Source organism: Mesoplodon densirostris, chromosome 8, assembly GCF_025265405.1.
Source record: "Mesoplodon densirostris isolate mMesDen1 chromosome 8, mMesDen1 primary haplotype, whole genome shotgun sequence".
In the NCBI taxonomy this organism is placed as follows: Eukaryota; Metazoa; Chordata; class Mammalia; order Artiodactyla; family Ziphiidae; genus Mesoplodon; species Mesoplodon densirostris.
In genome coordinates, this window is record NC_082668.1 from 110,587,420 (window position 1) to 110,604,856 (window position 17,437).

Sequence of the window (17,437 nt, forward strand, 5' to 3'; positions counted from 1 at the left end):
ATTTTAAAATCTCCCCAGGATAATAATGTGTCGCCAGAACTGAAACCACCAATTTAGGCAGAGACTGAAGGCCAGCTGTTTGGACCCCACCAGGCACGAGCCAGAGCTCCAGGTGCACTTTCGCCAAGGGCAGGCATGTTAACAGGCAGCTTTGTAGGAACAGCAACAAAACTTACGATGCCAAGGAAGTGCCTCCAGGCAGGCTCCTGCAGAGGCTGGGCCTGTCCTTGTCCACCTCCACTAGGAACAGTGTAATGTGGACCGTGTCTTTTGGGTCAGCCACAAAGCACGGAAACACTGCATTCAAGATTTCCAGTCATTATCCAGCCCTGGGACAGGGGAATGCATGATAAAACCTATGACTGCCCCTCCAGTCCAGCTTTTTAGTAGGAGAAGGTGCTGCCCTTGAGCAGAAGACATGGCTGCAGAGCTGAGGTCTTGAGTTGTGTTCATAATCCAAGATCCCCAAAGTGCACAGCAGGTCTTAACTGGCTTTGCCTGGTCTGCATCTGTGTAGTCAATTTTCAATTTTGCAGGGTAGGATTTTCCTCTTTATGGTTCACATGTGGCTGACATCTAATTCCAGCCTGTTTTTTTCCACTATTCCACACCCTCCTGGGTCTTCCTCTCTATGGCCTACATGGCACACAGACTCCTACAACTGTTATCTAAGCAGACTAAGATGTCAGACTGGTTCATAGTGTTTCACTTGGCTCTCAACACACCACAGGCACTAAATAGATGTCTGTTGATTGATTGGTTGTAGCCACCAGATCATGATGAGTAGATCAAAGACTAAGAAAATTATTTTTTACAGTCTTCTTTCCTCTATTGTGTTGATGAGCAAGAGTTGACTGTGATACTTTCTAGGTTGAGTAATTGCGCTTTTTGAAAATGCCTTCCAGTTCCAGAAATAAAGAACAGAAATTTTCTCCATATTGCTAAAGTATTATCTTTCTATAGCCTTTTGTTGGTTCCGTTATATTTTATTTTATTTTATTTTTTTAACATCTTTATTGGAGTATAATTGCTTTATATTGGTGTGTTGTTTCTGCTTTATAACAAAGTGAATCAGCTATAAATATATACATATATCCCCATATCTTCTCCCTCTTGCGTCTACCCCCCACCATCCCTATCCCACCCCCCTAGGTGGCCACAAAGCACTGAGCTGATCTCCCTGTGCTATGAGGCTGCTTCCCACTAGCTCTCTTATTTTACATTAGGTAGTATATATAAGTCCATGCCACTCTCTCACATCGTCCCAGCTTACCCTTCCCCTCCCCGTGTCCTCAAGTTCATTTTTTACGTCTGCGTTTTTATTCCTGTCCTGACCCTAGGTTCTTCAGAACCATATATTTTTTTTGATTCCATATATATGTGTTAACACACAGTCTTTATTTTTCTCTTTTCTGATTTACTTCACTCGGTATGACAGACACTAGGTCCATCCATCTCACTACAAATAACTCAATTTTGTTTCTTTTTATGGCTGATATTCCATTGCATTTATGTGTCCCATCTTCTTAATCCATTCATCTGTCGATGGACACTGGGGTTGCTTCCGTGTCCTGGCTATTGTAAATAGTGCTGCGATGAACTTGCGACACATGACACTTTTTGAATTATGGTTTTCTCAGGGTATATGCCGAGTAGTGGAATTGCTGGGTCACATGGTGGCTTTATTTTTAGTTTTTAAGTAACTTATATACTGTTCTCCATAGTGGCTGTATCAATTTTCATTCCCATCAACAGTGCAAGAGGGTTCCCTTTTCTCCACACCCTCTCCAACATTTATTGTTTGTAGATTTTTTGATGATGTCCATTCTGACTGGTTTGAAGAGATACCTCAATGTGGTTTTGATTTGCATTTCTCTAATGATTAGTGATGTTGAGCATCCTTTCATGTGTTTGTTGGCAATCTGTATATCTTCTTTGGAGAAATATCTCTTTAAGTCTTCTGCCCATTTTGGGATTGGGTTGTTTGATTTTTTGATATGGAGCTGCATGAGCTGTTTTATATTTTGGAGATTAATCCTTTGTCAGTTGCTTCATTTGCAAATATTTTCTTCCATTCTGAGGGTTGTCTTTTCGTCTTGTTTATGGTTTCCTTTGTTGTGCAAAAGCTTTTAAGTTTCATTAGGTCCCATTTGTTTATTTTTGTTTTTATTTCCATTTCTCTAGGAGGTGGGTCAAAAAGGATCTTGCTGTGATTTATGTCATAGAGTGTTCTCCCTATGTTTTCTTCCAAGAGTTTTATAGTGTTTGGCCTTACATTTAGGTCTTGAATCCTTTTTGAGTTTATTTTCGCGTATGGTGTTAGGAAGTGTTCTAATTTCATTCTTTTACATGTAGCTGTCCAGTTTTCCCAGCACCACTTATTGAAGAGGCTGTTTTGACCATTGTATATTCGTGCCTCCTTTATCAAAAGTATGGTGACCATAGGTGCATGGGTTTATCTCTGGGCTTTTCATCCTATTCCATTGATCTATATTTCTGTTTTTGTGACAGTACCATACTGACTTGATTACTGTAGCTTTGTAGTATAGTCTGAAGTCAGGGAGCACGTTTCCCCCAGCTTCGTTTTTCTTTCTCATGATTGCTTTGGCTATTTGGGGTCTTTTGTGTTTTCATACAAATTGTGAAATTTTTTGTTCTGGTTCTGTGAAAAGTGTCATTGGTAGTTTGACAGGGATTGCATTGAATCTGTAGATTGCTTTGTGTAGTATAGTCATTTTCACAATGTTGATTCTTCCAATCCAAGAACATGGTATAGCTCTCCATCTGTTTGTATCATCTTTAATTTCTTTCATCAGTGTGTTCTAGCCTTCTCCATACAGGTCTTTTCTCCCCTTAGGTAGGTTTATTCCTAGGTATTTAATCCTTTTGGTTGCAATGGTAAATGGGAGTGTTTCCTTAATTTCTCTTTCAAATGTTTCATCATTAGCATATAGGAATGCAAGAGATTTCTGTGCATTAATTTTGTATCCTGTTACTTTACAAATTAATTGATTAGTTCTAGTAGTTTTCTGGTAGCATCTTTAGGATTCTCTATGTATCATATCATGTCATCTGCAAATAGTGACAGCTTAACTTCTTTTCTGATTTGGATTCCTTTTATTTCTTTTCCTTCTCTGATTGCTGTGGTTAAAAGTTCCAAAGCTATGTTAAATAACAGTGGTAGAGTGGACAACATTTTCTTGTCCTGATCTTAGAGGAAATGGTTTCAGTTTTTCACCATTGAGAATGATGTTGGCTGTGGGTTTGTCATATATGGCCTTTGTTATGGTGAGGTAAGTTCCCTCTATGTCTACTTTCTGGAGGGTTTTTTATCATAAATGGGTTTGAATTTTGTCAAAAGCTTTTTCTGCATCTACTGAGATGATCATATGGTTTTTCTCCTTCAATTTGTTAATATGGTTTATCACATTGATCGATGTGCATATATTGAAGAAGCCTTGCATCCTGGGATAAACCTCACTTGATCATGGGGTATGATCCTTTTAATGTGCTGTTGGATTCTGTTTGGTAGTATTTTGTTGAGAAGTTTTCATCTATGTTCATCAGTGATATTGGCCTGTAGTTTTCTTTTTTTCTGACATCTTTGTCTGGTTTTGGTATCAGGGTGATGGTGGCCTTGTAGAACGAGTTTGAGAGTGTTCCTCCCTCTGCTATATTTTGGAAGAGTTTAAGAAGGATACATGTTAGCACTTCCTTAAATGTTTGATAGAGTTCGACGGTGAAGCCATCTGGTCCTGGACTTTTGTTTGCTGGAAGATTTTTAATCACAGTCTCAGTTTCAGTGCTTGTGATTGGTCTGTTTATATTTTCTATTTCTTCCTGGTTCAGTTTCAGAAGGTTGTGCTTTTCTAAGAATTTGTCCATTTCCTCTAGGTTGTCCCTTTGATTGGCATATAGTTGCTTGTAGTAATCTCTCATGATCCTTTGTATTTCTGCAGTGTCAGTTGTTACTTCTCCTTTTTCATTTCTAATTCTACTGATTTGAGTCCTTTCCCTTTTTTTCTTGATGAGTCTGCCTATCGGTTTATCAATTTTGTTTATCTTCTCAAAAAAACAGCTTTAGTTTTATTGATCTTTGCTATTGTTTGCTTCATTTATTTCTGATCTGATCTTTATGATTTCTTTCCTTCTGCTAACCTGGGGATTTTTTTGTTCTTCTTTCTCTAATTGCTTTAGGTGAAAAGTTAGGTTGTTTCTGTGAGATGTTTCTTGTTTCTTAAGGTAGGATTGTATTGCTATAAACTTCCCTCTTAGAACTGCTTTTGCTGCATCCCATAGGTTTTGGGTCATCATGTTGTGTTTTTTTTTAATTTATTTTATTTATTTTTGTTTTTAGCTGTGTTGGGTCTTCGTTGCTGCAAGTGGGCTTTTCTCTAATTGTGGCGAGCAGGGGCTACTCCTTGTTGTGGTGCGTGGGCTTCGCGGGCTCTAGAGTGCAGGCTCAGCAGTTGTGGCGCATGGGTTTAGCTGCTCCGCAGCATGTGGGATCCTCCCAGAGCAGGGCCCGAACCCATGTCCCCTGCATGAGCAGGCGGATTCCCAACCACTTCGCCACCAGGGAAGCCCCATCGTGTTTTTTATTTCTAGATGTTTTTTGATTTCCTCTTTGATTTTGTCAGTGATCTCTTGGTTATTTAGTAGTGTATTGTTTAGCCTTCATGCGTTTGTATTTTTTATAGAATTTTTCCCGTAATTGATATCTAGTCTCATAGCATTGTGGCCAGAAAAGATACTTGATATGATTTCAGTTTTCTTAAACTTACTAAGGCTTGATTTGTTACCCAAGATATGATCTATCCTGGAGAATATTCCATGAGCACTTGAGAAGAAATTGTATTCTGTTGTTTTTGGTTGGAATGTCCTATAAATATCAGTTAAGTCCATCTTGTTTCATGTATCATTTAAAGCTTCTGTTTCCTTATTCATTTTCATTTTTGATGATCTTACCATTGGTAAAAGTGGAGTGTTAAAGTCCCCTACTATAATTGTGTTTCTGTCAATTTCCCCTTTTATGGCTGTTACCACTTGCCTTATGTATTGAGGTGTTCTTATGTTGGGTGAATAGATATTTACAATTGTTAAATCTTCTTCTTGCATTGATCCCTTGATCATTATGTAGTGTCATTCTTTGTCTCTTGTAACAGTCTTTATTGAAAGTCTATTTTGTCTGATATGAGAATGCTACTCCAGCTTTCTTTTGATTTCCATTTGCATGGAATATCTTTTTCCATTCCCTCACTTTCAGTCTGTATGTGTCCCTAGGTCTGAAGTGGATCTCTTGCAGACAGCATATATATAGGTTTTGTTTTTGTATCCATTCAGCCAGTCTATGTCTTTTGTTTGGAGCATTTAATCCATTTACATTTAAGGTATTTATCGATATATGTCTTCCTATTACCATTTTCTTTACTGTTTTGGGTTTGTTATTGTAGGTCTTTTCCTTCTCTTGTGTTTCCTGCCTAGAGAAGTTCCTTTAGCATTTGTTGTAAAGTTCGTTTGGTGAATTATCTTAGCTTTTGCTTGTCTGTAAAATTTTAATTTCTCTGTCAAAACTGAATGAGATCCTTGCTGGGTAGAGTAATCTTGGTTGTAGGTTTTTCTCTTTCATTACTTTAAGTATGTCCTGCCACTCCTTTCTGACTTGCAGAGTTTCTGCTGAAAGATCAGCTGTTAACTTTATGTGGATTCCCTTGTATGTTATTTGTTGCTTTTCCCTTGTTCCTTTTAATATTTTTTCTTTGTTTTTAATTTTTGATAGTTTGATCAATATGTGTCTTGATGTGTTTCTCCTCGGATTTATTCTATGTGGGACTCTCTTTGCTTCCTGGAGTTGACTGACTATTTGCTTTCCCATATTAGGGAAGTTTTCAATTATAATCTGTTCAAATGTTTTCTCAGTCCCTTTCTTTTTCTCTTCTTCTTCTGGGACCTCTATAATTCAAATGTTGGTGTGTTTAATGTTGTCCCCGAGGTCTCTGAGGCTGTCCTCAATTTTTTTCATTCTTTTTTCTTTATTCTGCTCTGCAGTAGTTATTTCCACTATTTTATCTTCCAGGTCACTTATCCAGTCTTCTGCCTCTGTTATTCTGCTATTGATTCCTTCTAGAAAATTTTAAATTTCATTTATTGTGTTAATCATCATTGTTTGTTTGTTCTTTAGTTCTTCTAAGTCCTTGTTAAATGTTTCTCGTATTTTCTCCATTCTATTTCCAAGATTTTGGATCGTCTTTACTATCGTTACTCTGAATTATTTTTCAGATCCATTGCCTATTTCCTCTTCATTTGTTTGGTGTGGTGGGTTTTTACCTTGCTCCTTTATTTGCTGTGTGTTTCTCTGTCTTCTCATTTTGCTTAACTTAGTTGTGTTTGGGGTCTCCTTTTTGCAGGCTGCAGGTTTGTAGTTCCCGTTGTTTTTGGTGTCTGCCCCCAGTGGCTAAGTTTGGTTCAATGGGTTGTGTAGGGTTCCTAGTGGAGGGGAGTAGTGCATGTGTTCTGGTGGATGAGCCTGGATCTTGTCTTTCTGGTGGTCAGGACTGCGTCTGGTGGTGTGTTTTGGGGTGTGTGTGACCTTATTATGATTTTAGGTAGCCTGTCTGTTAATGAGTGTGGTTGTGCTCCTGTCTTGCTAGTTGTTTGGCATGGGGTGTCTAGCACTCTAGCTTGCTAGTCATTGAGTGGAGCTGGGTCTTAACTTTGAGATGGAGATCTCTGGGAAGCTTTCACCATTTGATATTACGTGGAGCCAGGAGGTCTCTGGTGGACCAATGTCCTGACCTCAGTTCTCCCACCTCAGAGGCACAGGCCTGACACACAGCCGGAGCACCAAGACCCTGTCAGCCACACGGCTCAGAAGAAAAGGGAGGAAAAAAAAAGGAAAGACAGAAAAAATAATAATAAAATAAAGTTATTCAAATAAAAAATTATTATAAATAAAAAAAATTTTAAGTAATTTAAAAAAGAAAATAAATGAAAAACCCAAAACAAACAAAAACAAAAAACAAAAAAAAAACCAGACAGACAGAACCCTAGGACAAATGGTAGAAGCAAAGCTATATAGACAAAATCACACAAAGAAGCATACACATACACACTCACAAAAAGAGGCAAAGGAAAAAAATATATATATATATATAAATGGAGGAAGAGAGCAACCAAATCAATAAACAAATCTATCAATGATAATAAACTCTAAATACTAAACTAAGATAAACATAAAACCAGGAACAAATTAGATGCAGAAAGCAAACCCCAAGTCTACAGCTACTCCCAAAGTCCACAGCCCCAATTTTGGGATGATTTGTTGTCTATTCAGGTATTCCACAGATGCAGGGTACATCAAGTTGACTGTGGAGATTTAATACGCTGCTCCTGAGGCTTCTGGGAGAGATTTCCTTTCCTCTTCTTTGTTTGCACAGCTCCTGGGGTTCAGCTTTGCATCTGTCCCCGCCTCTGCATGTAGGTCGCCTGAGGGCAACTGTTCTTTGCTCAGACAGGACAAGGTTAAAGTAGCAGCTGATTAGTGGGCTGTGGCTCACTCAGGCAGGGGGGTGGGAGGGGTACGGAATGCGGAGTGAGCCTGCTGTGGCAGAGGCTGGCATGACGTTGCAACAGGCTGAGGCCTGTCATGTGTTCTCCCGGGGAACTTGTACCTGGATCACGGGACCCTGGCAGTGGCAGGCTGCACAGGCTCCCTGGAGGGGATGCACAGGCTTCTTGGTGGCTGCAGCAGCATCCTTAGTATTTCATGCCTATCGCTGGTGTCTGTGTTGATAGTCACGGCTCACACCTGTCTCTGGAGCTCGTTTAGGCGGTGCTCTGAATCCCCTCTCCTCGTGCACCTCGAAACAATGTTCCCTTGCCTCTTAGGTAGTTCTAGAGTTTTTCCCGGCCTCCCTCCTGGCTAGCCCCCTTCAGGTTGTGTTCATGCAGCCAACCCCAGTCCTCTCCCTGAGATCTGACCTCCAAAGCCCAAGCTTCAGTTCCCAGCCCCCACCCACCCCGGCGGGTGAGCAGACAAGCCTCTCGGGCTCATGAGTGCTGGTCAGCACCTTTCCTCTGTGCAGCAATCTCTCTGCTTTGCCCTCGGCACCCCTCTTGCTGTGCTCTCCCCCGTGGCTCTGAAGCTTCCCCCCCACCCACCCCCCATCTCTGCCAGTGAAGGGGCTTCCTAGTGTGTGGAAACTTTTCCTCCTTCACAGCTCCCTCCCATAGGGGCAGGTCCCATTCCTATTCTTTTGTCTCTGTTTTTTCTTTTTTCTTTTGCCCTACCCAGGTACGTGGAGAGTTTCTTGCCTTTTGGGGGGTCTGAGGTCTTCTGTCAGCGTTCAATAGGTGTTATGTAGGAGTTGTTCCACATGTAGATGTATTTCTGATGTATTTGTGGGGAGGAAGGTGATCTCCACTTCTTAATCTTCTGCCATTTTGAAGGTCTCCTCTGGTTCAGTTGTATTTTAAACTGAATAGGTAATCTAGCAGAGTTTGCACAGTGGTCCAATCTTAACTTTATTTTTACCATTTAACCATTAAGGTACTATATTTAAAAATTATTATATTCCTATTTAAATGTGTTTTTAAAAGTTTAGAGAGGCAAGTCTTTTTAAGAGAGCAGATGTCTGAACTCAGTGCCAAAATAGCTTCAGAAACCATCATAGTTTAATAAGGGGCTTACATAATGTTTAGGTAAAAGAAATGAAGGTGAAGTAAACTGGTGTATACAGGAGTCAACTCCTAATTTTCAAAATGTTATCATCAGGGTTTTATACATACTCTGGGAGTCAGTCTGTAAACTGTTATTTATTCTAAGAGAGGATGTTTTGTTTTGAAGAGGAGAAGCCACATGGAAGAATGTTCTATCCTAGAAAAGATGGGTACAAACATTTTAGGTCCTTAGGATGGGCAAAATGTAATCTAGCATTAGCAACAAAACAAAATGTAAAGGATTTTATGATTTTGACTTTACACTCTTTTTATTTAATTAGTATACTTTTAAAGCTCTTCCATAGCACAAAGCACCTGCAAGAAATCTGCTACTGTTCCTTCAGTTGTATCTTCTTCCAGACTGGGTTCTTCATAAGCTTCTTTGAAAGTTATATTCCCCTTTTCATTTGATTATCAATTAGTAGTTGTGGCAGTAGTAGTGTTTCTGCTGTAGTGAGTTTAAATAGTTCTCATGATATTTCTCTTTATCTTTCTCATGGTTAACCTAGACATGTCTGTCCAGACCTTCTGCTGCTTTGATGTAGTTTGGACTCATTCTTTTCTAGTCCTTCTCATCTTCTCTGTTTTTTTATTAGAGCTGCATTGTGAGGGTGGAGTCTTTCTTATCCTTTACATCTTTGTGGCTTAATGATGTAGATGGAGAAGATAACTGCATCATTGGTTGGTGAAGACAGAGGTCAGTGGCTGTTGGCTACAGTCCTGACTGGAACATCTGCATTCAACTTTCTTTTGTGAGATCTTTTTATATGTCCTGGACCAGGGGCTACTCCACTTAGTCAAGGGTGCATGATGTCCTGTGGAGTTAGCTGATCCCCTCCCCCACCTATCAGAGTGCCCGGGATTATGGGAAGCTCAGATGGCATTCCCTGTCCTGGTGTGTTCCTCTTTCTTCTGCTGACGATGCATTACAAGTCAAGATCCTTACTCGCAGTGACATATTCTTTATGTTCCTCAGGGAAACCCCAATTAACTCTTTGGTCCTCTTCTCTTTAGCTTGAAAAGTAATCCTGAAAATTTTCCTGACTTTTACACTATCCTGTTGCCCTCAGTCTGTTTAGGGGTGTGGAGACAGTGTTAGAAGCTCTTACATGACACACACTGCTTGTCATAGACAATCTTCTCTTTCTTGCCTTGACCACCACATAAACTATATCAGTTTATGTCACAGGCTGTTCCCCTCTCATTGTTTGGTTGTTATTGGTGAGGTTTTAGCAGGTCTAAACAAACTATTGATAGTTTTCACTTCTTTCATTAGGGATTGAGAGCTGGTTAATCTGTGCTACTACTTCCCCCCCTCATCTCAACCCTAAACTCTAAAGCAGTTTTAAGGTGAAGAGCCAGTCATCACTGGGAGTTGAAATGATGTTCAGGCGAGCAAAGATAGTCTTCCCTGGAAAGCAGACAAAAGGTAAGCAGTGAAAAATAATAATTTAAAAATTTTGTGAGTATTCAAGTTGAATTTAGGTGTTTGCAGTTATCTAAAATCTTCTAGATTACTAAATTTATTATTTCAAAGTAGAAATTATAGTTTAATTAATATTCATGCTTTCATCTTTAGGAAGAAATATATTTTAATGGGAAACACAAGTTTGCATAGCTTTTTAAAAACATCTTTATTGGAGTATAATTGCTTTACAATGTAGTGTTAGTTTCTGCTGTATAACAAAGTGAATCAGCTATATGTATACATATATCCCCATATCCCCTCTCTCTTGTACCTCCCTCCCACCCTCCCTAACCCACTGCTCTAAATGGTCACAAAGAACCGAGCTGATCTCCCTGTGCTATGAAGCTGCTTCCCGCTAGCTATCTTATTTTACATTAGGTAGTATATATAAGTCCATGCCACTCTCTCACTTCGTCCCGGCTTACCCTTCCCCCTCCCTTTGTCTTCAAGTCCATTCTTTACGTCTGCGTCTTTATTCCTGTCCTGACCCTAGGTTCTTCAGAACCATTATCTTTTCATTCCATATATATGTGTTAGCATACAGTATTTACTTTTCTCTTTCTGATTTACTTCACTCTGTATGACAGACACTAGGTCCATCCATCTCACTACAAATAACTCAATTTTGTTTTGGTTTATGGCTAATATTCCATTGCATTTATGTGCCACATCTTCTTTATCCATTCATCTGTCGATGGACACTTAGGTTGCTTCCATGTCCTGGCTATTGTAAATAGAGCTGCAATGAACATTTTGGTACATGACTCTTTATGAATTACGGTTTTCTCAGGGTATATGCCCAGTAGTGGGATTGCTGGGTCACATGGTAACTCTATTTTTAGTTTTTAAGGAACCTCCATACTGTTCTCCATAGTGGCTGTATCAATTTTCATTCCCACCAACAGTGCAAGAGGGTTCCCTTTTCTCCACACCCTCTCCAGCATTTACTGTTTGTAGAGTTTTTGATGATGACCAGTCTGACTGGTGTGAGGTGATACCTCATTGTGGTTTTGATTTGCATTTCTCTAATGATTAGTGATGTTGAGCATCCTTTCATGTGTTTGTTGGCAATCTGTATATCTTCTTTGGAGAAATGTCTCTTTAAGTCTTCTGCCCATTTTTGGATTGGGTTGTTTGTTTTTTTGCTATGGAGCTGCATGAGCTGCTTGTATATTTTGGAGATTAATCCTTTGTCAGTTGCTTCATTTGCAAATATTTTCTCTCATTCTGAGGGTTGTCTTTTCATCTTGTTTATTGTTTCCTTTGTTGTGCAAAAGCTTTAAGTTTCATTATGTCCCATTTGTTTATTTTTCTTTTTATTTCCTTTTCCTAGGAGGTGGGTCAAAAAGATCTTGCTGTGATTTATGTCATAGAGTGTTCTCCCTGTTTTCTTCCAAGAGTTTTATAGTATCTGGCCTTACATTTAGGTCTTGAATCCATTTTGAGTTTATTTTTGTGTATGGTGTTAGGAAGTGTTCTAATTTCATTCTTTTACATGTAGCTGTCCAGTTTTCCCAGCACCATTTATTAAAGAGGCTGTTTTTTCTCTGTTGTATACTCTTGCCTCCTTTATCAAAGATAAGGTGACCATATGTGTGTGGGTTTATGTATGGGGTTTCTATCCTGTTTCATTGATCTATATTTCTGTTTTTGTGCCAGTACCATACTGTCTTGATTGCTGTAGTTTTGTAGTATAGTCTGAGGTCAGGGAGCCTGATTCCTCCAGCTCCGTTTTTCTTTCTCAAGATTGCTTTGGTTATTCAGAGTCTTTTATGTATCCATATAAATTGTGAAATATTTTGTTCTAGTTCTGTGAAAAATGTCATTGGTCATTTGACAGGGATTGCATTGAATCTGTAGATTGCTTTGAGTAGTAGAGTCATTTTCACAATGTTGATTCTTCCAATGCAAGAACATGGTATATCTCTCCATCTGTTTTTATCATCTTTAATTTCTTTCATCAGTGTCTTATAGTCTTCTGCATACAGGTCTTTTGTCCGCTTAGGTAGCTTTATTCCTAGGTATTTTATTCTTTTTGTTGCAATGGTAAATGGGAGTGTTTCCTTAATTTCTTTTTCAGATTTTTCATCATTAGTGTATGGGAATGCAAGAGATTTCTGTGTATTAATTTTGTATCCTGTCACTTTACCAAATTCATTGATTAACTCTAGTAGTTTTCTGGTAGCATCTTTAGGATTTTCTATGTATAGTATCATGTCATCTGCAAACAGTGACAGTTTTACTTCTTCTTTTCCAATTTGGATTCCTTGTATTTCCTTTTCTTCTCTGATTGCCATGGCCAAAACTTCTAAAACTATGTTCAATACTAGTGGTGAGAGTGGGCAACCTCATCTTGTTCCTGATCTTAGAGGAAATGGTTTCAGTTTTTCACCATTGAGAATGATGTTGGCTGTAGGTTTGTCATATATGGCCTTTATTATGTTGAGGTATGTTCTCTCTATGCCTACTTTCTGGAGAGTTTTTATCATAAATAGGTGTTGAATTTTGTCTAAAGCCTTTTCTATTGAGATTATAATATTGTTTAAATCTTGCTTTCTCTTGGTTGTCAGAAGTGAATCTTGTCATTTTCTTATGAAACTGAAATCAGCCACCACCTTGTGGGAACTACCTGAATTGCAAGCATATTGTAAAGAAACCTTAACGGATGGTTCTCAACCTTGGCAGACAGTAGAATCACCTGATCAGCTTTTACAAAGTATTGTTTTACCTGAATCCCTCCACCTTAGTTTCTGATCTAATTGATGTAAGGTGCTTATACACTGCTTCTAATTGCATTATTTTTGGAAGTTTCCAAGGTGATTTTAAAGTGATGCCCACCAGCCTCCTCTTTCTTTTTCTTCCCTCTCTGATGGGCATTCTCTCCTGCCACATTCTCTTCAATCCTCCCCATGCCTCAGTTCTTCAGGTTCTCTTTCTAAGCACGTCCACCTAAATTAGTTGAAGTTCAGGAGCCCTCATCAGTCAAAACCCCTATTCTCTTCCAACTCATTGGCCTATCCAGAATCATCTGTATGTAAATGAGAATACCCAGGGAAAATGCCTTATCTTATGTCCCAATTACTATCTCTGATGGTGATTTTATCTGGTACAGAGGACTCCATGCCATTTAGGATAGGGACCATTTCACCTACTGGTCCATCTGATCTTTTTTCTAAATTGTTTCCCAAACAGTGCTCCACTGTTTTTTTGATGGCTCTTTACATTTGTTCTTTTTTTTTTTTTTTTTTTTTTTTTTTTGCGGTACTTGTGCCTCTCACTGTTGTGGCCTCTCCCATTGCAGAGCACAGGCTCTGGACGTGTAGGCTCAGCAGCCATGGCTCAGGGACCCAGCCGCTCTGCAGCATGTGGGATCTTCCCAGACCGGGGCACGAACCCATGTCCCCTGCATCGGCAGGCAGACTCTCAACCACTGCGCCACCAGGGAAGCCCTACATTTGTTCTTGATTCAAGAATTTCCAACAGAGAATCATAACCAGTGAGTCCATCTGAGCAGTCCTACAGTTAGAACAAAATATAAAACCTTATTTGTTTCACCCAGCACTTTTCTAGATTGTTAGCAGAACTTCTTTCCTAGAGCATTATTAGGACCATGATTTTAAAATACCCATTTAATTTGGGATTGACATGTACGTACTGCTATATTTAAAATAAAAAACCAATAAGGACCTACTGTATAGCACAGGGAACTCTGCTTAATATTCTGTAATAAACTAAATGGGAAAATAATTTGAAAAAGAATAGATACATGTATATGTATAACTGAATAGTTTGCTGTACAGCTGAAACAAACACAACATTGTTAATCAACTATGCTCCAATATAAAATAAAAATAAAAAATAAATTTAAAAAACTATATAATGGATAAGAAATGCCATTTTAAAGCTTTCCCTTAGTTTCATACCTTGTGGTCCTGCCTATGTGCTGAAAGCAATACATGTCTAGTGAAATTATGAGGGAAACATTCTGAAGTCCTGTTTTCCCTCTCCTCTACAATGGGACTGAATATTTTTAGACTTTTCCCTAAAAAGGATATTGTCAGATATTTTACATCTTGATTAGTATTATCAGGATAAGTGAAAAAGTCATCAAATTTACCTAGGCCAGAAAAGTCTTATAAAAGTTGCTTTATACCCAACAAAACAGGAACAGAAGAAACTCTATTTTGGGAAAAAATGCTTCATTCAACATCATCATCAGTGATCACTACTAATTGGGACCTGAATATTATACCTTGTATGACTGTCACTATCCATGTTGTACCTGTGTGTTTCCCCAAACACCTGCTGTGGATTTGTAACTGCAGAGCTGTTGGAGATGACAGCCCAGCAGTGCTTTCTCTCTCTTCCTCAGCTTTCTTGCTGTTCCCTGGGAGGGGGGTTCATGCTTCATTTTCCTTATTTATCTTCCCCTAAGCCACTTTCTCAGGACTAAATGGCAGAGGGTCTGTGACAGCAGGCAACTACTCCACATCTTCTGAACTCATCCTTCTCTCTTTTTCTTCTTCCCTGCCTTCCCCCTTGCCTGAGCACCAGCACTAGCACTGGATTCCCCAGCAGACAAGGTAAGTACAAGCTCAGAGATCAGCAAAGCCAGGACAACAAAGAAATGAGGAAAACACCATTAAACATAGAATTTGATTTTTTTTAAGTTTGGAAGGTAATTGTGGGGGAAATCAGCTCTTTTTAACCTTTATTTTAAGAACTACTATAACACTTTTTAAATTATTTAAGTGGGGGCACAATACCCTTTTTAGTTTTGGTTAATGAATGGTGTGATACTGCCTATCATAGCACTGACACAAGCGGTTCAAGGAAAGGAGAGAGAAAACGGGACAAGTGTCACCTGGAAAAAATCACTGAGGGGACACACATTTGACAGTGGCCTTGAGGGATGGGATGAGCTTAGAGCCAGAGGAAGAAACTTTTGGTTTGTCTATCATCCAACCACTTTGCTTTCCTTAGCTCTAAATACAAAATGGAGGAGTCCCACCCTTCAGCCTTGATCCGCTGGCAACATCACTGTTGTTGTCTTTAACATCACTTTAGAACATGGAGAAACACCTGGTCCCTGTGAATTCACATTCAGAGAAGAATTCCCCAGCTGATGACAAAGCCCTCATGAAGAGCAGATACTCTGAGGCTAGTGCATTGGTTGCTTTCAAATCATTAATAACAATGAGAATGCTAATAATGTTAATGTGAATAAAAAGGGAGGAAAAGAATGACCATATGTGTGCAGTGCAGCCTGTAAGGTGATAGGAAAAGATGACTAAAGGCATCAGCCTACAGGGTTCCAGCTTGTCTCAGCCCCCCATAATATTACACTCGCTCCCTTTTACACACCACATATGAGGGAGAAGTTCTTTAAATCTATCTGTTTTTTTTCACTTGGAAACCCTTGAGAGCAGACTCTGTAGAGAATGAGGAAACTGCAGCAAAAAAAGGCAAATAATTTGCCCAAGTGGCTGACTTAGTTATCTATTGCCGAGCAACTTAAAACAACTTATGCCTTAAAACAACTTGGTGCCTTCAAATGATAATCACTTATTGTCTCTTATGGTCTCTCTGGGCCAGGAATCATACTGGGCATAGCAAAAAAATGGCTTTTTTATGTTCTATAATGTCTGGGCCTCAGCTGGAAGACTTAAAAGCTGGCGGACTGGATTTGTCTGCAGGCCAGCTCACTCACATGTCTGGAGGTTGATTTTGGCCATCTGCTAGGGCTGTTGTTTGGGACACTTATGTGTGGCCTCCTTATGTGGCCTGGGCTTCCTTACAACATGGTGGCTAGATTCTTTCTCTGGAGCAAGTGTCCAGAGAAAGAAAGAGCCATGTAGAAGCTATGGCCTTTAGGACCTTACCTCAGAGGCCATGCAACACTACATCTACCATATTCTACCTGTTAAAGCAACTACAAATGTCCCTCCAGGTTTGTAGGAAGAAAACATAGACTACCGCTTCTCAAAGATCAACATCAGTGTCACATTAATGAAGAGCACTTGGGATGGAGTACATATTGGACATCTTGCAAAAACAACCTCCCATAGTGACACAACTCTCAAACTGCTGATTGGAGTCCTCTCCCAGATATGGCTGCACAAAAACATCTGCCTTTTCACAACAATACCAGATTCCCCACTGGAGGGAGACACACTTGTTCATGGATGTCTGAGTATCCAGAGGCATAGTCTCCCAGCTCCAGTTGTGGATGATCTCCCCCTAAGATGGAGAAGATTAGTATTGCCTGAGTCTTGTCTTCCTTTGACTTGCTGGTTATCTGAGCTCCCAGCCATTGCTTTCAGAGGAATATGCATGACAGAACTCTGAGCTGATGAAGCTGGGAAGAATGAGTTCCAGCATAATCACCTAAACAAGTTTGCCTTCATACCTTAGTGTTTTGCAGAGGGGACATCCCTAATCTTGTTTCCAGCTGTTTCTGCATTTCTATGCGCCTATCACCTTTTAGACCCAGATGCGATATGAATTATTCATTTGATCTGGGGCAGGTGCACCCATTTCCTCTCAGGACCCCAGGGGCAAGCATAGGAAATTAATTCACAATGTCTGTAGCTGAAGTCACTTGCAATTTCCACACCAAGGAAAAAATAAACTGAAGAATATGGGACCTGAGAAAGCTCAAAGGTGTTGAGAATACTCATCAGCAATTGTTCTTTGCTCTATAGAGACAAAAAGTGGGTCCTGATTCCTGCATGAAAGGTTTATGTTAGCTATCAAGAAAGGGCTTCTCAGTCTTGGAGGTGACAAGAGATAGTGACTGAAAAGTGTCACAGAAGCTCTTCCCTGGAAATCTTGACACAATAGCACAGAACTGCCTGGACACAGGGGGATGGACCTGCTGACTTCTCAAGGTTCTCCCCAACCGGACTCTTCTGTTATTCACAGAATAACACTCCAGAACTAATGAGTTGGAGCTCATACCCTGAAGAGGAGCTGAGTTGGGGTCTCTTCCCCCTGGGCATTATATGAGCCTGATGGGCATGCATTAGAGATGGACATTGATTGTAGCCCTGAGTGTGGTCAGCCCTCACTGCTCTGGATTTCCCAAGAGCCATTTGGTTATGACGTGTTATCACTAGAAATGTCATTCATGCTGCCATCTTTATCATTTTAGAGCTGGCTTCCCCTTATTATAAACTTTAAAATATTCTCCAGTAGTCCTGATCCTCTAACCATGTGCTCCCCCATGGGAAATTTCTGGATAGGGAGGAT